General features: G+C 35.8%; 1 pseudogene; it reads right to left on the bottom strand.

Annotated features, from left to right (window-relative positions):
- Positions 1–187: 187 nt before the first annotated feature.
- LOC144374810 (cytochrome P450 3A9-like) lies at positions 188–20,674 on the bottom strand (annotated as a pseudogene).
- Positions 20,675–23,257: the final 2,583 nt, after the last annotated feature.

Raw genomic sequence — 23,257 nt, forward strand, 5'->3', positions numbered from 1 at the left:
ACTATGAATATTCTTTTCAAGCAATGGGTAAATTCACAGTGGATTAACTCTATCTTACTATTTAATTTGAATTTCTGAAAAAGCTCCATGTATTCACTGATTGTGGTGATCACAAGACTGAATTTTTATTCTCACTGATTCAGTACTATATATCCCCTTAAATAAACATAAATGCTTCAGATAAACATCTATAAGGATATGTTTATTGACTTTCTCATTATAAAATTTATCCCAACATATTTCAAAGAACACATCATATATCAATGTCACTACAAAAGCCACCACAACCACCCTCATTCTAATTAAAAATTATTGAAATATTTGGTGATAATTGTTGATTCTCTAATTAGAGCTCAGGAGGAGCTGCCAGGACTAACTGGCAGTGAGAGGAGAGAGCCCATTATACCCAGAAAGGGTGAGTCTTCACATCCAGAACTGAAGTGAGTACCTCCTTTCCATCAGAAAATACATAATACTTTGCACAGACCCTAGCAAGCTCAGCAAAGGTCCAGCATCTCTTATCATTTATCAATTGAGGAATATAGAGTTTATCTTTATTTTGAGTTTTCTTCACAAAATAAATTTTTGTTCTCTGATGTTCTGGGTCCCAGGCTCTGAGGACAACAATGCAAAAATCCTTAGGAAAGTTCAGGCTCCACTTATTGACCCATCTCTGCACACAGCCTTTAAAATAATGGACTTTTCAGTTTGAAGAAGTCCTTGATTAGTTAATTTCAGGGGAATCTGTAATGTATAGACAAGCACATGGAGAAGCAATGAATGAAACACCAGGAACCGAAGCAGCAAAGTAGAGAAGATACATTAAGCCCAGTGATGCTCCAGAAACAAAAAAACTATTTTTAGTATCATGTACTTTGAATTTGTCCTAATCATTCTCTAAGGTGTGTCATGATTGGATAGTAAAATTATTCATTTATCTGAAAAATTATTTCATAAACATTTATACTGTACAAGGCCTGAGATAGGCAGGTTTTGTAAGTTCTGGTGAGGAGAACTTTCCTCAAAAATCAGAACCCTGTGGTCACCACACCTCATGACTATGCACAGGGTCTCTCCAGGAGACATGGAGCTGAATCTACACTGTGCTTAAGTTCACAGTTCATACATACACATGTCACACTAATCTTCATTGAGCCCATATGTTTTTTACACTTTGGTCTTCATAAAGCCATAGATTTGGAGCCCCCATGGTGAAGAACTCTAAATCTCAAAGATGGTGTAAAAGAAACTCACTGAACTATAGATCTAAGAATTAAATAATGAATGAACATATATTTTTCTGTGACTCAGCCCCTCTATTTTGAAAAACATCTTCAAATAAAACATTATGTATATGAAAAGGTACTGACCTGTGTTTCCTTACAAGTTTGGAAGAAAAAGGTCTGCATTACTTTGACAAGAGTAAGTTTTATATTCATGAGAGCAAACCTCATGTTAATGCAGTTTCGGGGTCCATTTCCAAAGGGCATGTGAATGTAAGGATTGATGCTGTCCTTGTTATTCTTACTGAACCTGGTTCCACAATAGATGAGAAGTCAAAGAAATATTAAAACCACAACAGTTACTTGTTTCAGTTTGTGCCTTAGACACCCCCAAACAATAGTGTAAAAAATGATTTCATGGGCTTGTCATTGAAATACAGCTGTGGTTTTGCTCTGAGAATTATTAAGCTATGGAGTTTTTCTACCTTTCTCTTCCTTAGCCTATATAGTTTTCCACATTTCTTCTCCTTAGCCTACAGGACCTTTCAGTCTTTTTGAGATGAGATAAATGCTGTTTCAAAGGAAATCATGGTAAATTGAGACATTAAAGAAAACAAAACACACATAAAATATAAAAAGTATGAGAGTGAATACATACAATGAAATGAGATAGTGATTATGTCAGTTATGGCACATGATATAAAATTTGAAAACACATAAACACAGACACACACACACACAGACACACACACACACATGCACGCACATGCATATACACAAACAGAGTCATGGTGCCATATCTGAGGATAATTAGTTTTAGCATAGGAATAAACAAAAATCCTGGGTGATCAAGTCTCTTATAAAAATAATGGGAACATACTTGTATAACCTATGCATATCCTGAAATATATTTTAAATCATCTCTGGATTGCTTATAATAACTAATAATATTTAAATGCTACATAAATACTTATTGTATTACACTGTTTAGAGAAAACTGACAAGAAAAAACATTTATAAGTTAGTTGAAAGTATAGATGCAAAAACCATACATACACGCTGAGCATGGCACACACCTGTAATCCCAGCATCTTGAGAGGTGGAGACAGCAGGATCCCAAGTTAAAAGCCAGCTTCACCAATTTAGTGAGGTCCTAAACATCTCAGCGAAACCCTGCCTGTAATAAAATACAAAATAGGGCTACAGATGTGGCTCAGTGGTGGACCACCCACGAGTTCAACTCCTGGTACCTTGCAAAAAAAAATCATACATGCAGAGGTTCAATGTATATATTATCAGGTGCTAGCAAAAATCAAATATGATACAATCTAGTTTAGCAAAAATATCTACATATGCCTAGAAATATGTTTATGAGAACATGATCATATTATTAATTCATGATTATTTAAAGAATTTAACAAGCTAAAAAGTTTCTTCTCAGCAAAAGAAACAATTTGTGAGGTGAATAAAGAGACTACACCTTGGGAGCAAATTTTTACCCCTCACACATTAGATAGAACATCAATCTCTAGGGTATATAAAGAACTCAAAAGTGAAGCACCAAAAAAACCCAAATAATCCAATCAATAAATGGGCCAAGAACCTTAACAGACACTTCTCAGAAGAGGATATACAATCAATCAACAAATATATGAAAAAATGCTCATCATCTCTAGCAATTAGAGAAATGCAAATCAAAACTACTCTAAGATATCATCTCACTCCAGTCAGAATGGCAACTATTATGATGCCATTATAAGTGTTGGCAAGGATGTAGGTGAAAAAGTACACTCATACATTGCTGGTGGGACTGTAAATTGGTGCATCCAATATGGAAAGCAGAATGGAGATTCCTTGTAAATCTGGGAATGGAATCACTATTTGACCAAGATATCCCTCTCCTTGGTTTATACCTAAAAGGTATAAACATGCTACAGGGACACAGCCACATCAATGTTTATAGCAGCACAATTCACAATAGATAAATTGTGGAGCCAACCTGGATGCCCTTCAGTAGATGAATGGATTAAAAAATGTGGCATATATACACAATGGAATTTTACTCAGTATTAAAAGAGAATAAAATCAAGGCATTTTCAGGTAAATGGATGGTGCTGGAGAAGATAATGCTAAGTGAACTTAGCTAACTCCAAAAAAACAAATGCTGAATGTTTTCTCTGATATAAGGAGGCTGACTCATAGTGGGGTAGGGAGGGGTAGCATGGGAGGAATAAACAAACTCTAGATAGGGCAGAGGGGTGGAAGGGGAAGGGAGGAGGCAGGGGATTAGCAAGGATGGTGAAATGTGATGGACATCATTATCTACAGTACAGATATGAAAACATAAATTGGTGCAAATTACTTTATATACAAACAGAGATATAAGAAATTGTGTTACATATGTGTACTAAGAATTTTAATGCATTTCATTGTCATTTATTTTTTAAAACGCAATTTAAATTTTTTTTAAAGAATTTAGGATAGTGAATGGACATAGCATTCATTTTGTTCCTTGACACAAATTCATATCATTTTGCAAGAAAGTGTTATATTTATAACAATAAAACTGCTTAAAATACAAAGAAATATATGAAAATAATTACATAGCTACTTATTTGTCATCTATGATAAGAAATACAAAGACATGCTTGGACAACCCTAGCCCAGGGTGGTTCCCTTTCCCAGAGGCCCTGTACCTTTCAGGGCAGAACTCCTCAGGCTCTGGCCAGTGCTGTGGGTTTCGATGAAGAACAAAGCTTGATATCATCACCACTGTCCCCTTCCTAATGGACACTCCATTGATTCAACATCTTTCTTACAGACCCTCTCAAGTCTGCCAGCAATTGGGTACAACCTGAGAGTTTCATTCACCACCATGTCCAAGTACTCCATCTGTAACACGGTATCATAGGTAGCAGATGCCTGAAGAGAAAAAAAAGAGATTTTTGAAAATTCATGTTTGGAACTAACTGTAAACTCAATCTACATAGTTATATTAAAGTGTTAGGAGGTCCGAAGAATAACAGAATGGTGAAGAAGAGTATTGATTACAATTGACTAAGCATTGTAATAACAATAATGTCCATTTGACAATCATGTCCATGGCTCATTGAGAAGTGCAGAGTAGTTATGAACATAAGAGGCCTATGGAACAATCCCAAATTCAGTGTATAATATCCTCAGCATCATCATGTACAATTTTTCCTCATGTGAGGAAAAGTAACTAATAGAATATGACAATTACACTCAGGCAAAATATGTGAAAGTCACTGTTACCTTTCTCTAAAAAAGTCACATGCCTATTTAAAGGAAATAGAAAAGAGGAAATAACCCATTATATATCAGTTTTTTCTTGAATAATTCTGCTTTGAATATATATATAACTTAGAGATAACACTACATCATTTAAAAAATGTTGGGAGAAACTGGTAACTTCCATCCCAGTACCACCAAAAGAAGGCTAAGATTCGATGGCACCATGTCAAACAATTTCAGTTTCATAGGACACTCTAAGGAGGATAGAAAGTCACTCTCACCCCCACCCCTTGTTGCTGGACCAGTCTCCTGGTTGTTCTTCAGGGCTTTATTGTGAGCTCTGAAGAAGAGGCTTTGTGCCCACTTCACTGCCAAACCAGCCATGTCAGCCCCAGAGACCAGGTGTCTTCATATTCAATAGACTCAATAGACTTCCTGTTTAAGCAGAGGACAGCAGGCACAACATGTGGCTAATGCCTGGTATGACATTGGAGAGGATACAAGGTAGAAGTAAAGAGTTTGTCTCAGGAGTCCGAAAACCTGACTCATCCCCTGGATGCTTCTCTCTAATACATGACTAGAGTGTGAAGTTGTGTGGAGCAGAGCAGAGCTGGCCTGCCCACCAAGACTAGGCTCACTCAGCAGACAGCCAGGCAGGAGCTCATGCCACAGATCAGCAGAGCCAATGATCTGGACACTTGAGTGACACATGCTTACACTTCCTAGGTGTCATCAGAGTAACTGGTAATGGATACAACTGAAACTACACTCTTTTAAAAATTTCTTGTAGTTTTGGGAATAGAATTTTCCCCAAAATACTGTTTTCTCCCTCATTTGTCTCTTTAGATCCTTTCCAAATAGAGCTGGTGAAAAGAATCAGTGTATATATTTTGGCCAAAGCCTCCTAGAAAGTGACGAGGAGGGAGTCTTGTTGAATCTCCACCTCTCTCCTCCCTCTCCAGGTACCATCTTCTAACCTTATTGGGCAAAGCCACATCAATCTCCGGCTGCAGTTTGGTCTGTGCATCAGGATGGTTGGCCAGTTCATAGAAAATAAAGGAACAAGCACTGCTAATGGTCTCATAGCCAGCAAAAATGAAGATAATTGATTGAGCCACAAGCTCCAGATCAGACAGGGCTAATGGAAGAGAAAACACAACTTAGGTAAATCCAGCAAATCACAACATCAGAAGTTTAGATGAAGAGAAATCCCATTAAAACCCACAGATCACTAGGCAGGACCATGGAAAAGCAATTCAGAGGCATTCTCAGAGTGGTTTTTCATTTCCTTGTCTATCTGATATGGGAGACAAAGGAAAACTTTTTTTAATCCAGTTTTTCTGAGGTCTATACCACTCTTGGACTTGGCTACTAACTGTGCCATTCTCAGCACCACCAAAGATAGGTAAGCAGGAAGTGTGAATCAGGCGGTATAGATTCAAACTATACCAGATTTCAAACTATATTAAAGAGCAATAGTGACAAAAACAGCATGGTACTGGTACCAAAACAGGCGGGTGGACCAATGGTACAGAATAGAGGACACAGAAACCAACCCACAAAACTACAACTTTCTTATATTTGATAAAGGGGCTAAAATCATGCAATGGAGGAAGGATAGCATCTTCAACAAATGGTGCTGGGAAAACTGGAAATGCATATGGAACAAAATGAAACTGAATCTTTTTATCTCGCCATGCACAAAAGTTAACTCAAAATGGATCAAGGAACTTGATATCAAATCAGAGACACGGCATCTGATAGAAGAAAAAGTTTGCTATGACCTACATACGGTGGGGTCGGGCTCCGAATTCCTCAATAGGATACCCATAGCACAAGCATTAATATCTAGAATCAACAAATGGGACTTACTCAAAATAAAAAGTTTTTTTTCTCAGCAAAAGAAACAATGAGAGAGGTAAATAGGGAGCATACATCCTGTGAACAAATATTTACTCTTCACACTTCAGATAGAGCCCTAATATCCAGAGTACACAAAGAATTCAAAAAATTAGACAATAAGACAACAAATAACCCAATCAACAAATGGGCCAAGGACCTGAACAAACACTTCTCAGAGGAGGACATACAATCAATCAACAAGTACATGAAAAAATGCTCACTATCTCTAGCAGTCAGAGAAATGCAAATCAAAATCACCCTAAGATACAATCTCACTCCAGTAAGATTGGCAGGCATTATGAAGTCAAACAACAAGTACTGGTGAAGATGTGGGGAAAAGGGTACACTTGTATATTTTTGGTGGGACTGCAAATTAGTGCAGCCAATTTGGAAAGCAGTATGGAGATTTCTTGGAAAGCTGGGGATGGAACCACCATTTGACCCAGCTATTCCCCTTCTGGGTCTTTTCCCTAGAGACCTAAAAAAGAGCATGCTACAGGGACACAGCTACATCAATGTTCATAGCAGCACAATTCACAATAGCAAGACTGTGGAAACAACCTAGATGCCCTTCAATAGATGAATGGATAAAAAAATGTGGCATTTATACACAATGGAGTATTACTCTGCATTAAAAAATAACAAAATCATAGAATTTGGAGGGAAATGGAAGGCATTAGAGCAGATTATGCTAAGTGAAGCTAGCCAATCCCTAAAAAACAAATGCCAAATGTCTTCTTTGATATAAGGAGAGTAAGTAAGAACAGAGTAGGGAAGAAGAGCATGAAAAGAAGACTAGCATTAAACAGGGATTAGAGGTGGGAGGGAAAGGGAGAGAGAAGGGAAATTGCATGGAAATGGAAGGAGACCCAAAGGGGTTTACAAAATTATATACAAGAGGAAGTGAGGGGAAAGGGATAAATAATACAAGGGAGAGGAATGAGAGAAGTGGGGTAGAGAGAGAAGTGGGGAGGGGAGGGGATGGGAGGAGGGATAGTAGAGGATAGGAAGGCAGCAGAATACAACAGACATGAGTATGGCAATATTTAAATCAATGGAAATGTAACTGGTGTGATTCTGCAATCTGTATATAAGGTAAAAATTTGAGTTCATAACCCACTTGAATCAAAGTGTGAAATATGATATGTCAAGAACTATGTAATGTTTTGAACAACCAACAATATAAAAAAGAAAAATAAATAAATAAAAATGAATTTAAAAAAAGAAAGACAAGAAAAAAACAGAACTGCAATGGGAGTATTTGAGTATTACAGAAATAAGCAATAAATTAGAAAAAAAATTTTGAATGAGAGAGAAAAATAGTTTATATCACTGGATATGAGTAGATACAGAAATATTTCTTTCCTCTGTTGCATGTAGAAGTATTTCATGTTAATAATGTTTTCTACTGAGAGTATCTAAAAGCAAAAATCCACAAGATGATGACAAATTTTGATTTCTAAATTCCATTAATTGTGAAAACAAAAACAAAAAACAAAGCTGTTACGAGAAACAGAGCAGAAACCTAGAATATCTTAAATCAGAAAGGAAGAAAATACTTAGAAAATAAATGATAAGGGCATAGAATACACTGTATGCTACTATAATGTGGATACATGTCATAGAATGTACAAGACCAAGAGCAAACCCTAAGGAAATCTATGAACTGTGAATGGTAGACGTGTCTCAATATAGGTTCCTGGACTGTGATAAATATAACTCTCTGGTGGTGGATATTAGGAGTGAAGCAGTGTATTCCTGACTACATGGAAAACCTCTATGTTTTCAGTTCAATATTGCTATGGATAAAATAAACAGAAGCTACCTTTAAAACAACCATTAAAAAGATGACAAGAATAATAGAGGACTCAGGAGCCTACATGAAAGGAATTCCAATGGACAAATATGGGGGAATTGAGCATCAAAATAAAAATAGTAAGAAAATAAGTTGAATAAAAATTACCATGCTAGTGAAAGAAATAGTTTATATCAGCTTCAACATTTGAACATGGCTCTAGGTGTGCTTCTCTAGAAAGTTCCTCAGGCTACTGTATATGATATCCAAGCATGCACTTTCTGCAACTAGGTAGAAACGCTTTTCTTCCTGGAAAATCTCCTGCACATTTCCAGAACAATTCTTCCCTCTGAGTTTTTCCATCAGTAGATGAGGTAGCAACCTTGTTTACCTTTATGAGACTCCACATCTTTGGAATTCTGCGAATTTATTATAAGCTGAAGAAAATCCACCCGATGCTAGAAACATAGAGATTTCAAAGATAAAAGATCAATTATGAAGTCAGAAATAAATTAATAGTGCAGAAGTAATCTTCCCTTCTGAGACCATGACTTCTTTAAGTACAGAAGTCCAGCTGGAGTTTCCTAAGTCATCAGTGAAGAAAAACATCCATATACAAACTGAAGAGTAGGATGTTTCCCTGAGTGAAAACTGGCTGTGGTGTCCAATAGCTACTGGCCTTTGCTCTCCCTACTTGTGAGCTCCTGTAGATTCTGAACATAGCCTCCTGGCCAGAGAGTGGCTGGCTTTGTCTCCTGTTACATTTGTTTGCTTAGGGAGAAGTCCTGGACTTCAATATTTTGTTTTACTACCTTAATTCTTCATCAAAGATGCCATAGATTAATCTCCTGATATTTTTAGAGCTCATCATCAGATTTTGGGCAAGCATCTTGGAAGATCCTACCATGCTTGAAGGTATGAACTTTGTACTGACACCTGGAGGGCCCATCCTGGCTCCCTGGCCTGCACACATCCTTGTGCTGGTCTTTGTACATGAGGCAAAACCTTCACCTAAAAAACCCCATGCCTGCTCTATGAGGGTCCAGACAGTGCCAGCTACCCTGAGGATGCCTTCTGTGGAGACTTTGTAAAGTGAGAGGTTTGGAAATGCTATGATTCTTGACCATATAAAATTTGATGAAATTATAGCACCAGGAAAATAATGTTTATGTTGAAATTTTATCTATTGAAGAGAAGGGATATGATAAAACATTTTTCCTCTATTTAAAAAAATAATTTCAAATGATATATAAGAACATTAAGCTATACACATATTAACAAGGTACCTGATTATTTTGATATATGTATATGCTATTTGATGTTTATGTCAGTTTAGAAACATCTTTAATTGCATTTATCATTTCCTGCTGGTGGATGTTTTCAAAATCTATTAGGCTCAATTAATAAGAACAATTTTAACATAGTGCTGCAATAAACATGGGAGTGCAGATGTCTCTTTGACATACTGATTTCATTTCCCGTGGTTATACACCTAGTAGTGAGATTGCTGGATTATACAGTGGGTCTGCATTTGATTTCTGAGGGTTCTCCTTACAGTTTTCCATAAAGGCTACCCTAATTTGCATTCTAGCCAACAATGTATAAGGACTCCTTTTTTTTTTTTTTTTTTTTTTTTTAGAGATTTTGGGCTTTTTCTATCAGCAATATTTATGCCTTGACAAACTAAATTCCATGCCCATTATTTAATTTTAAGTGCTTTCTCTCTGATTCATTATTTTTTCAGTATTTGGAATATATAATTTTCTTTATTTAAGTCTTTTTTATTAGTTCTTTTTAGTTATATGAGAGTAGAGTCTATTTTGACATAATTATAAAAGCATGGAATACATCTTACTCTAATTTAGTTCCCTCCCTGATTCATTCTTGTATCTCAATTACCAGATACTAAATTCTTTATTCTTCCCAAATGAGAACCCTCTACTATTCTCAACCAAGAGTTCTTCATCTACCTTTTAAAAATATACAAAGAAGTATGGAAGTCTTACACCCACAGGCTTATAAATTATCAAAAATGAACCTCCTCTGTAACCACCACCGGATTTTACCTGTTGTTTCTCTTGAAGGCGACTTTCTTTAATTCTCTTTATAGCTTTCTTTAAAAAAATTGTGATATTTTTGGAAACAGAGAGATATTCATTGCCTCATAAATTTGAGTAAGGAATGGAAATATTACTCTAGGGGAAAGAAAAAACAAAGAACACTTCAGAGAAAAATGTAAAGTTTACCTGGAGCAATTACATCTTTTCTACCTATCAGAAAAGTGGAAGTCACAAGGGTTCCTAAAGAGAAACTGTTCGTGATAGGACCACTGATTGGGCTCCAGGCCACTGGTGGAGCAAGAGGATGTCATATATATGGCCACCACCAAACCAGTGAGATCAGTGGCCCCTTCTGCCTCTGTGGAGTGACCAAAGGAGCAAGATGAAAACTCTGACCACTTTCCCCTTCATGTACTGTAATAGAGTGTCTTTGGATAAACCTAGGCTTTAGTCTGAGGCTCCAGTTAATCATGCTCTTCAAGAAAGAGCAGTCAGGATGGGACCAACAGAATATGTGTTCCTTGAGCACCACAGGAGGAATCCAGAAGGCATTATTAGAAAGAAAATTGGGAAACTCATAGTATGAGCAAATTGATCAATATATTCCTGAATAAACACTGAATGAAAGAAGAAATAGAGTGAAATAGATAAAGTATTGAAAGGAAAAAAGGAGGCATAATATATGAAACTTATAAAATGGAGAAAAAGCCATCATTGCTCAGAGGGAAATTCTTATCTATTAAATAAAAACAAATATCACAAATGAATGATCAAACTTTACATAATAAATCATGAAAAAAAGAATACAACAGTCACTAATAGGGCATTATGGAAAAATGTGGATATGTAACCGATGTGATTCTGCAACTTGTATTTGGGGTAAAAATGGGTGTTCACAACCCACTTGAATCAAATGTATAAAAGATGATATGTAATGGATTCTGTAATGTTTTGAACAACCAATAAAAATAAATAAATAAAATAAAAAACAACAAAAAAAGAAATGCAATTCTTTAAAAAAAAAATTCACAAAATAATAGCTACACTGACCCAGAAATAGAAAGGCTACAGTTAGTAGCATTCAAAATGAAAACTGGGGAAATACTGACATTATAAACATAGAAAGAATTATAAAGATTTTGTAACAATCAGATTATTATAACAATTATACAAATTACATAAATGAAATAGAAAAATTTCTAAAAAGACACAAACAACAGAAACTAACTCATAAAGTAATACAAAATATATATTGACATACATCCTGTGATGAGACTAAATTAGAAATTAGAAACTTTTCTACAAAGTGAAGCTCAGGTCCAGATGTTCCAAGGACAATTCTACCAAACATTAAAAGAACTAATACCAATTCTTTACCTCTTTACAAACATTCATAGAAATACCTAGTATTTTCTAAGTATAGAATATAGTGAACACTTGTAAAAGATCCTAAAATGCCCGTGTTAACCTAATCCTAAGACTTAACACAAAGATAACACAGAAGAACTACAAACTAATATATCTTATAATTATGGATGCAAAAACTCAACAAAATAATTTGTTATTCTTCTCTCTCTCTCTCTCTCTCTCTCTCTCTCTCTCCCCACTTATCTATCTCCCCAGTCTCTTTCTCTCTTTTCTCCTGCTACTAGCTAACATCTTTTGATTCCTCTTTTATGCTTCCTAAGATCTAATAACTCTATATCCTCACCTCCTACTTCCTTAACATCTCATCCTAAACCCACCCCCCCATTCTCTCTTTGCCCACCATTATTAACTATAGGTCCTTTTGCAACCTACTGTTTACATTGTTAATAATAATCAAACTCACCATTTCTGTCTGTTGTGACAAAACTGTAAACATCTCAATAGAAGCTCTTTGGTTTAATTAAGCCTGAATTTTATTTTGCATTGGGATATGTTAATATTGATCTCCTCCTTAAAGGAGAGGTCATGGAATTCTGCAGGGACACTATAAGTCTATTCATATAAACTGTAATACCTTAGATATACACTGCTAAAGGAAAAGACACAAAAACAATGTGAAAAAACAAGGGAAGAAAGTGCCCCAAAGAAACCAAGATACATTACTAGAACCAATGGCCAGCATAGCAGAAGATATGTCCAAGAGAAGTTCAGGAAGTATGTAATTAAAATGTTCTGTGAATTAAAGGATGATATAAGAAAGCAAACACAGGCAACAAAAGGTCATTTCAATAAAGAGCTACACAGCCAAATACAGGAAACAAAAGATTACTTCATAAAGCAATAGAGATTCTAAAAAAAGGAAAAGAAATCATTGAAATGAAGGAAACAATAAAGCAAATTAAAAACTCCATAGAAATCATCACCAACAGACTAGATCACTTTAAAGATAGGACCTCAGACAATAAAGACAAAATATATAATTTTGAAAGTAAAGTTGACCACACAGTGAAGATTGTAAGAAACCATGAGCAGAACATTCATGAATTATGAAAAGGCCAAATGTAAAAATTATTGAGATAGAAGAAGGCATAGAGTTCCAAAACAAAGGAATGAACAGTTTATTCAATAAAATAATATCAGTAACTTTTCCAAACCTGAATAATGAATTGGACAATCAAATACAAAAGGCTTACAGGACATCAAGTGTTCAAAATCATGACAGATTCTACAGCAAGGCACATAACAATGAAAATGCCTAACATACAGAATAAGGAAAGAAATTTAAAAGCCACAAGAGAAAGGAATCAGGTTACATATAGGAGGAAATCAATTAGAATATCTGCAGATTTCTAAACCCAGACCTTCAAAGCTAGAGGGTCCAGGAACAATATATACCAAACTCTGAAAGAAAATGGATGCCAATGAAGAATCTTACATCCAGCAAAATTAAGCTTTAGATTTCATGATAAAGTGAAAACCTTCCATAATAAACAAAAATTGAAAGAATTTAAAACTAGAAAGCCTGGACTACAAAATACATCCTTAGCAAAATATTTCATAAAGCAAAAATGAAAAACAACCATGAAAATCAGCAAAGGGAGGAAGTACACTAAAGGAAAAGACAATCAAAGGAGAAACCAAGTCAAGTTAAAAACCAAAATTAAGCAAAATGACTGGAAATATGAACCATGTTTCAATAATAACCCTGAATGTTAATGGCCTAAACTCATCAATCAAAAGACATAGACTGGCAGATTGGATTTTTTACAAAACCAACAATATGCTGGCTTCAAGAGACTTATCTCATAGGAAAAGACAACCACAAACTGAAGGTGAAAGGTTGGGAATAAATATACTACTCACATTGACTGTGTAAATAAGCACAGGTTTCCATCCTCATATCAAATAAAGTAGACATCAAGACAATGTTAATCATAAGGAATAAAGAAGGACATTTTATACTGCTTAAAGAAACCATTTATCAACAAGATTGAATGAAATAAACAAGAAATAACAATTGTAAATACTTAAGCACCAAACAATGAATTATGGGCTAACAAGAAAAGGACAAATGTAATGGCCATCTACATTCTTCAAACTCTTCTTAATTTCAAGAGTAAAATAGACCACAATACAATAATACTGGGTGACTTTAACACAACACATTCACCACTAGATAGACCTTCCAAAAAAAAGCTAAATAAAGAAACTATAAAAATAAATAATACAATCAATAACTTAGACTTAACAGACATACAAAATTACAAGAATAAAATAAAAAAAAACAGACACACAGAAAATATTTCACCATCAGTGAGTGAATACACTTTCTTCTCAGCAGCACATGGATCCTTCTCTAAAATAGGCCATATATTATGTCACAAAGCAACTCTTAGCAAGTACAAATAGAGATACTACCCTGAATGCCATAAGATTATAATGGAATGAAATTAGAGATTATTGATAAAATGAAAAACAGAAGCTACTCCAACACATGGAGACTAAATAATATGCTACTTAATGAGCAGGAGATAGCAGAAATCATCAGAGATGAGATTAAAAAATTTTTAGACGTAAATGAGACCAATGATACAACATATTGAAATCTCTGGAATACTATAAAGATGGTACTAAGAGGAAAGTTAATTACATGGAGTTCATTTTTTTAAAGAAGAAAAAGTCAATAAATTAAGGACCTAAAATTGCATCTCAAAGCCCCCCAAAAGAGAACAATCAACACCAAAAGTAGTAGAAGACGGGGAATAATTAAAATCAGAGCTGAAATCAATGAAACTGAAACAACAGAAACAATTGAAAAAATTGGCAAAACAAAAAGTTTGTTTTTTGAAAACATAAATAAAATTCATAAACCCTTAGCCACACTAATACAGAGAGAGAAAACTTATATTACTAAAATATGTGATAAAAAGAAAATATCATGATGGATACATCTGAAATACAGAAGGTAATTAAAAACTATTTAAAAATTTATACTCCAATTAAATAGAAAATAACAAAGACATCGACAAATTTCTAGAGACATGATCTATCCCAATCGAATCAAGCTAATATACACAAGTTAAACAAATCAATTTCAAGCAAGTAAATAGAAGACACCATCAAAAGCCTACATACAAAGAAGAGCTCAACCAGTCAGGGTGGGTGGGGGGTCATCTGAGGAATGAAGGAACTTTGGATAGGGCAAGGGAAATGGAGGGGAGATGGGTGTAGGATTGATGGTGAAATAAGATTGACATCATTACCCTAGGAACATGTATGATGACACAAATGGTGTGAATCTACTTCATCTACAAGTACAGAAGTGAAAAGTTGTGCTCCCTTTGTGTTTTATGTAGTGGAATGCATTCTGCTGTCATCTATAATTCATTAGAACAAATAAATAAATATTTTTTTAAATAAAGTACTCACACATGCTTCAGGATGGAAGAATTTGAAAGTACAATGATAAATGAAAGAAGTCAGACATACAAAGCCACATATTGTAGGATTCATTAATACAAAATTCACAGGGGCTGGGGATGTGGCTCAAGCGGTAATGTGCTCACCTGGCATGCACAGGGTGCTGGATTTGATCCTCAGTACCACATAAAATAAAGATGTTGTCCACTGAAAATTAAAACATAAATATTTAAAAATTCTCTCTCTCTCTCCTCTCTCTCTCTCTCTCTCTCTCTCTCTCTCTCTCTCTCTCTCTCTATCTATCTATCTCTATCTCTTGAAAAAAAAGAAAATTAAATTAACAGTATCAGCAAATCTTTAGTCAGAAAATAGATCCATGGTTGCTTAGGCTTAGGGAATAGAGATTTGATAATGAAATGGTAGCCTGCTTCTGAGTTGACAAATGGTCACTAGTGATGAATGAGTATATCTTTGTACTAAAAACAATTTAATTGTATAATTAAGTGGGGTAATTAAAAGATTATTAATTATGTATCAATTATGATCTTATTTAAGTAAAGAAAGGGAACAAATAACATGGTATTCCACATACTTATTGAGAAGCAAAGGGTCAAAGAAATTAAATTTTAAGAGCTTCTTGACTTTCTTTACAAAGGGATCTTGTGGGTTGTTGAGGGAATCGATGTTCACTCCAAATGATGTAGCAGTGCTCACATTCAAGCTGTAGGCCCCAAAAATGCTGAATAGAGAAAGATATAATATGAAAAGATAAAACCAGTGCCTCTTCCCAATCTTTCCACTACACATGCAGCAAGAATTAGGAGTAAGTTCACATACCCAGGCAAGACAAGCAGAGAGCCACACACTCACAGTTATCTGCTAAACTATCAGATGACTCCATGATCCCTTCACACATACTATGAGGCCTTTATGAATTTCAAATTAGGTATTGCCCTTGTTCCAGGAGTGATGGGTACAGTGAGGTGAGTTAGACTCACCTCTGAACTCAAGAAGCTTACCCACACTGGAATAAGATCCATAATCAGACACACTACAGTAGCACAAATAGAATGTGAATAATGATAGTTGTATACAAACTGAGCTTCATCAGGACAAGGGAGGAATAACTAAGTCTTCCTAGAGGACTCACGAAAGGTGATCTTGACCTTGTCTTCTAGTATATCCAAAGTCACAAATATTTGCAGCCAAACAAACCTTGGCAAATACAGGAGAGATCCTTTCTCCCTCAGCTGCCCTGTCTCCTTCTGGGAGCAGCATCTTCTTGGATGAACAGTTGGAGTTGTGACTCCAAACTCTTGCTTTGTCTGCTCATTGCACTAGCTCAACATTTGAAATTCAGTTCTGTGGCAGGCAGTTGGAGGGGCTCCTGCTGGAGCTTGGAATGCCAGAGCTGCCCTTTTACTTCCTCTTTCAAATTGATAAACTTTCCCTTCTCTGATTACAGTCTTATGTTTTTCACCAACACATCTCCATACTGGTTAATGATGGGGAACATCTACACACAAAACACAAGATCACCCATAGTTAAGTAAGGAGACTCAGTCCCCGACGCTATAGCTTTCCCAGGATGAAGAAGTATGAGGCATTTATAATGAATCTCACTATATCTCTTCTAAAACATAATGACAGAAGAATATTTTTAGGAAGTTCAAATTCAGAGGACTATCCGTTTGAAAGGGACTACTATCTCTCTCACTTTCTACCCATACCCAGATTAAGCCTTTAAGTTTCCTATGAAAAGCCTTCCTATTTTATTACCTCCTTGAGTTTTCCACTGGTGAAGATTGGAGACAGCAGTGTTCTTATTCTCTTCTATTCTTCATCCTCAGATACAGTGATGGCTTTTTTTCATTAATCCCACTGGAACAAAATTCTAAGTCCAAAGAAAAAGAGATTTTGTCTACATAAATGTGGAGGTCTCTACAGTTGCAAAAGTTTGTTAAACAAGTTCTATTTATTTAAAAAAAATGTTTAGTGTGTGATAGTAGAAAGAAAACACCTGGACTTAAGCCAAATGATGTGCAAGATTGACATAAAACCTACTAAAACCAGTGGGGAATGTGATAATAGGAGCAAATGTGACTCCATTTTGATTTACGACTTCATCTTGTAAAACAACCATGCCAAGTAGAAGAGTCATGACTGGGGCAAGATGTTCTTTTCCTTTTGCTATAGAAACTTTTAAGAACATGGAACCACCTAATGGGGTATTGTTTCTGTAACTAGGGTAACAGGGCTCTGTTTCTGTAACTGGGGTGACTGGGCTAACTGTGATTGGTTAGGCTTCCCTCTGCGTGACTGCACTATCCTGCTTCTGTAACCTGGCTTGCTTGCATTGGCTATACTCCCTGAACATCCCTTTTGCAGTTTTCAGACTTATAAGGAGTGCCCTTGCAATTGTTTGGGGCTGATTAGGGGAACAGCTTTATGTTCTGGTCAGCCACCACTAGTGTGCCTCAATAAAGGCTTGATTCAATTATATGTGAGTGGTCTGGAAGTCAGTTTATGAAACCCTGGGATGAAGCTTTAAGTATAACATTTGGGGGTTCGCCCTGGATTTATTTCTTCCTGACCGTCACGGTTAATTTGCATCCAACGATGTGCCATTAGACCTCAGCAGCAGAGTAGAGGGGAGCTCCTGAGAGACACTCCACAGCCTCACTCCAATCCATCCTAGGATGCTCTGAAAAGCCTCCTGCTGGCTGTAAGTTCTGGTGAGTCCACTCTTCTCTGAGGGAAAAGGTCATATTGGATGCAGCTGCTTACACCTTCCCTGGGACAGGACGAGATGTTATCACTGTCTCCCTGGAGGTCTTCCTGTGTGACCTAATCTGTCTGTATCTGGGGCCCACTGGAGGTCTCCCTGGGAGGTCTCATCTGTCTGGGTGCAGGAGGAGACATAGTCTCTGTCCCACTGGAGGCCTCCCTGCAGGGCCTCATCTGTCTGGGGGCAGGATGAAACATGGTCTCTGCCCCATTAGAGGTCTCCCTGTGTGACCTCAGAGATTGTTGCTTGTCCTGTGTCTGTTCTGCTGTTTGTCATTTCTCCAGTGTCTTCTGCTGTTGGTCATTTGTCCATTGTCAGTTCACTGGCCATTTGTTCTGTTTGCATGGTCTCTGCCCCATTAGAGGTCTCTCTGGGTGACCTCAGCTATTGTTGCTGTCCTGTGTCTGTTTGGCTGTTCGTCATTTCTCCAGCGTCTTCTTGCTGTTTGTCATTTGTCCCGTGTCTGTTCACTGGCAGTTTGTCCTGTTTGTCTATCTGAGTGTTGTGCATGGGCCCTTTTCTTGTTCTCGTAACCGCTCTTCTTTCAACAGGACTCCTTCGCTCCACCGATATCAGAGACAAAGAAGCACTACAGAGATCTCTACCTGGACCCCTTTAACTTGTGTTCTTAACATTTTTTAGGACTTTATCTGTTGGTTGGTTTTTGTTTGCTCCCTTTGTGTCCTGTGTTAATTTCTACCTCAGGTGGTTTCTAATGGGAATAAAATGATTAAAATGATTTATCTGTGCTCACTACAGCTTGTATTAAAATGTAAAGTGCTGCCAACAGGACTAAAAGAATTGTCAAAAGTAAAAGCTAAGGTAAAAAAAAAAATTTAGAGATTGTCTTCATTTAGGAACTAGGCCAGGTGGCCAACTGAGTAAATCATGTCAGTTCTTATAGAGGACACATTAAAACTAAAGTGCTTTATAAAACTATTATTCCTAAATTATGTAATAAAAAGCATTATTTTGTCTAGAAATTTGGCTTTTGTCTCTCAGTATTTGCAAGCATGAATAACTTCCAACTCTTAAAAAATTGTCTAAATATTTTTCAATGTCAGGCTAAAAGTTGGTGGCCACTATCCAAGAAACCAAAAAAATCAGTTTAAAATGAGACCCAAACCTGGGGGACTCTCCCAAGGAGATCAATGGAGATGCATCTTTGGGAAGGTCCTCCAAAAAAAAAAAATAAGCCCCCTTCATTGGTCTATGTTCCTTCAACTCTTTTCAGTTTTCATGAACAGAACCACCTCAGGAAAAGGTTAGAAAACTTTTAAAATTCTGTATTTGTTAAATTCATAATTTTGATCAAATATGCTTAGGTTAATGTTTTTCTGATTAAACTCTGCTTTATTCTAAGGCCAATTTACAAGAGTTAACTCTCAATCTAATAGGTTTATTAAAAATAAGCTACAAAGTTTTTGTTTTTGTTTTGTGTAGGTGCACTGGTGTACTGTCTGTCTACATGTATTTCCATGTCTACATATACTTGGTACAAAAACTTGACATATGAGCTCATAAATTAAAATTTTTAAAAAATGAATCCAAATACTTTTGGTTTATATAATTTAAAAGGTTCAATTTAAATTGGAAAAAATAAATAAATGTACAAATGTCTTCAAAGTTACTAATGCACATTTTTGTTTTTAGATGGTTAAACAGCTGTTAAAATGTAAATGTCTATAAAGTGTCTGATATCCATTGTCTCTAGGATTTTTATTCGACAGAGAAAAAAATGAAAATTAATTACTAATACTATTCAATGCACTTGTCAGATACCTTGTTTTTTTAAAAAAAGATATGTAAATTTCATCTAAACGTATATAAAATTAATCATGGATGTGTTTGTTAGAGACATCTAATTGGTACAAAGTTAGAATGCTAACTGTTAAATATAATATCAAGTACTCTTAACTCCTTAAATTCCATAAGGTAAAATATTTAAGCAATGTTGGTGTTTTCATAAATTGGTAAAGTAAAAAAGAAATTTGAAACTATTTTGTGTTATTATAAAAACAAGGTAACTATGAGTTACAATGTCCCAACAGGTATAATTCTGCATTCAAAGAATCAAGATGTTTCAACTGTATTTCAATTATAGTACTGTAAGTAACAAGTATTTCATCTTATTAAAAGTAATTAATTTATCTAAATTCAAAAATTTATAAGGGTTATTTCAAGTTACAAACAAAAAAAATCAATGGGCTAAAAATTATTAAAAAGTTCTAAATATAATAATATATTTAATAAAAAACATTTCCAGGTAAAAAGTCTTTATGTGGTAAAGTATAATTACAATACATTTAAGTAAACAAAAGGGTCTAATTAAGTAATATAAAGGTCTATAAATTAAAGAAAAATATTAAAAAGTTTATATGTAACTAAGTTGGTTACATATGTAACACAAATAGTCAAAACTATTCAAGGTTGTTCCCTAATGACAAATAATAATGTACTGATCTATTTATATGTTAAATTGATAAAAACTTCTAAAAATATTAATTACATTATGTCTATTAAGGTTTAATCCTCTAGAACAAGTAATCTTAGAGAAATTAAGGTTTGTACATTTATGGCTAAACAACAACTGTTATTTTAAAATATTGTCCTATGGAATTCAAGCTTCCGTTCGCCTGCATCTCCCAGGCAAACAACTGTGACTCAGCACTAAACGATCTCGCTGAAATAACTGGTCGGCCCTTTGGAACCTGTGGAGGTTAACACCAACCGAGCCTTCATAGGCAGTGGCCACAGGATTGAGACAGGGCTTGCGAGAGCAAGTCAAGACCCACACTTGCATTGGTCACCTGGCAAAGAAAACAAACTGTAGCCATTTGCATGGGATACCACCATGGCAGAGAACTGACATCACCGGAATGCTGCGGAAGAGATCACTTCATTGAAACTGTCGGCGACAGGTGTGTAACCCCCTAGCCCTTCTTCTCCACACAGCAGGGAAACCTTAAGGGCCCCTCCCAGCTCTCCTGTGAGCACAATCGTCAGACGGAGGGAATCAGGAGTGGCGAGGGACCCGAGGCGCGAAACCCTTGGCTACTGTTCCCACCAGTGCTGACAACTGAGGGCTCTTGCACCAGCTACCAGGGGGGCATGGCTACTGGAGGGCAAGTAAAATTTTCTGAGGGTTCTCAGCCCCAAGCTCCACAAACTTAGGGTCTGAGGGAATGGCAAATAGAAAGAGTGTGCCCAGTCTTTCAAGAAAATAGGACTCCTGGGAACAGCAGACCTGGCGTGCAGCCAGTATTGTGGTAAGCGTCACCGGTGAGTGGGGCCTCGCTTGAGGAAAAGTGGGGAAGTGACTAGACACAAGAGAAGGCCCTTGGCACTCAGGATTGGAGACCTGCCCAGTCTGGGAAGAAGAGGTTCTGCACAGTGATTGGTTCCCGCCTATTGAGAGGAAAAACTTGGCGTGGTGGGCACAGCTCCACCTACTAAAAGAGAAGTTAATAAAAATATAAGATTGCATTTATTAAAATTTTTTTATTTGAGTTTATTTTTCATTTTCATTTTTTTAATTTTTTTAAAATTTTAAATTATCTTTTTAAATTTTTTTCTTATTTTCTTTTCTATTTTTTTCTTTTGTCTTTTCATTTCTTTTCAACTTCCTTATTCACCCTTCCTTGAATTCTACCTGCTTACTCTCATTCTCTTTAGTGACTTCTTTCCTTCCCTTCTAATACATTTCCTCCCAAGCATCAAATAAATTTATAGGAGTAAACAGTAACTCAGCAGTCAAACAGAACAAGAAGTAACATGAGCAGCATGAAAAAGAAAAAAGAAAAGGAGTACACACAATGCAGGATAGCCTAAATATTCAGGAGGACCTAGAGGCATCAGAAAAATGGCCAAATAAAGAAATCAAATAATACCTTAGACAGATGGAATGGAATCTGAAAGAGGATATGAGACAGCAAATTCAAACAGTGAAAGAACACATTGAAAATGAATTACATAAACAGATAAAAAAGAAATAAGCATCTTTATCAGGAGATAGAGATTATAAAAAAATAAAACAATAATTCTAGAAATGAAGGAAAGTATAAACCAAAATAAAAACTCAAATGAGAGTATCACTAACAGAGTGGAGCAAATAGAAAGCAGAACATCAGATAATGAAGAAAAAATGTATCATCTTGAAAAGAGACTAGCCAACTCAGAAAGGCCGGTAAAAAAATCACGAGAAAAACATCCAAGAGATATGGGATAACATAAAATAACAAACTTAAGAGTCATCAGGATAGAGGAAGGTATAGAGGTTCAAACCAAGGGAGTGAGAAACTCGCTGAATGAAATAATTATAGAAAACTTTCCAGAAATAATAAAGAAAACGAATATACAAATTGTTGATGCATACAGGACACCGAACATACAAAATCAGAGTAGACCAACGCCAAGACACATTGTTATGAAGATATCCAATATACAGAACAAAGAGAAAATATTAAAAGCTACAAGAGAAAGGAGGCAGATTACATTCAGGGTTAGACTAATAAGGTTAACAACGCATTTTTCATCACAGATGCTGAAAGCAAGAAGATCCTGGAACAACTTATTTCAAACACTAAAAGCCAATGGATGCCAACCAAGAATTCTGTATCAAGCAATATTAAGCTTCAGGTATGACAATAAAATAAAAATCTTTCATGATAAACAAAAGTTAAAAGAATTTGCAGCCAGAAAACAAGCACTGCAAAGCATCTTGAGCAAAACACTACATGAGAAAGAAATGAAAAACAATAAACAAAACCAACAGTGGGAAGGACCTCAGTAAAGACAGAGGGTGGGGGGAAAGCTAATCATGGAGAAACAAACTAAATTTTTTAAAAAAGATAAATAATCAAACATGGATGGAAGTACAAAGCATATATCAATAGTAACTCTAAATGTTAATGGCTTAAACTCTCCAATAGAGCCTCATAGGCTGGTATCATGGATTAAAAAAAACAAATCCAACAATATGCTGCCTCCAGGAGACACATCTGTTTGAAAAAGACATACACAGGCTGAAGGTGAAAGGATGGGAAAAAATATACCACGCACACGGTGCTTGTAAGCCAGCAGAGGTGGCCATCCTCATATCGAATAAAATCGACTTCAAGACTAAGTTAATCAAAGGGATAAGGAAGGAGATTATATACTGTTAAAAGGAACCATTCACCTACAAGACATAACAATTATCAATATTTATGCACCAAATAAAGGTGCTGCGATGTTCATAAAACAACTTTCCTCAAGTTCAAGAATCAAATAGATCACAACATGAAAATTATGGGTGACGACAACACACCTCTCTCACCATTGGACAGATCTTCCAAACAAAAGTTGAATAAAGAAACTATAGAACTCAATATCACAATCAAAAACC

The sequence above is a fragment of the Ictidomys tridecemlineatus genome, unplaced genomic scaffold (assembly GCF_052094955.1).
Source record: "Ictidomys tridecemlineatus isolate mIctTri1 unplaced genomic scaffold, mIctTri1.hap1 Scaffold_89, whole genome shotgun sequence".
Classification (NCBI taxonomy): domain Eukaryota; kingdom Metazoa; phylum Chordata; class Mammalia; order Rodentia; family Sciuridae; genus Ictidomys; species Ictidomys tridecemlineatus.